Here is a 542-nt window from a genome sequence, read left to right on the forward strand (position 1 = left end):
CGCACGTTGAGAGCGGGGCGGGTTGATGCCTGGTCCCCAGCACGAACCGGAGGAAAATCCAAAACCTGACGCGTACCCACTTGTGGAAACGCGGGCCGGGCCGCACGCCCCCGCGAACCCCCCCGCACGACACAATAGTCGCACGGAAGTTTAGGGCTAGATTCAGGGGAAAAAACCGGACGCTCGCGGCAAAAGGAAATACCGCAGGCTCGCTCACACAAGGTGACGCGGAGGATCTCCCCGAGCAAGCTCCATTGCAGGGGGGGGGGGGGGGTTTAAGTGGTTATAATTAAGTGAAGTGTATTTATGTGTGAAAGGGGTAAGGGGGGTGTGTGTTATTGTAAAGAGGTTATTAAAGGGTTGATTTTTAATTTGGGTATTAGTTATTTTGTAAAGCAGGCATAAATTTTTAGAATTATTTGGTGTAGAAATAGCGTAATTTAATATATTGTTGTTAAATTTTTTGTAGATTAATGATGTTGTAGAAAGGGAGGGAGTAGTGGGGGGTTAGGATAAGTAAGAATAGATTTGAGTGTAAGGTT

The 542-nt window shown here is 47.4% G+C and overlaps 1 protein-coding gene across 1 annotated transcript in view; it reads right to left on the reverse strand.

Moving 5' to 3' along the window:
• Window positions 1-542, reverse strand: part of LOC119585352 (serine/arginine repetitive matrix protein 2-like) — a 12031-nt gene that overhangs the window by 3251 nt on the left and 8238 nt on the right. The window lies entirely within an intron of this gene.

Source organism: Penaeus monodon, chromosome 19, assembly GCF_015228065.2.
Source record: "Penaeus monodon isolate SGIC_2016 chromosome 19, NSTDA_Pmon_1, whole genome shotgun sequence".
NCBI classification, from domain to species: Eukaryota; Metazoa; Arthropoda; class Malacostraca; order Decapoda; family Penaeidae; genus Penaeus; species Penaeus monodon.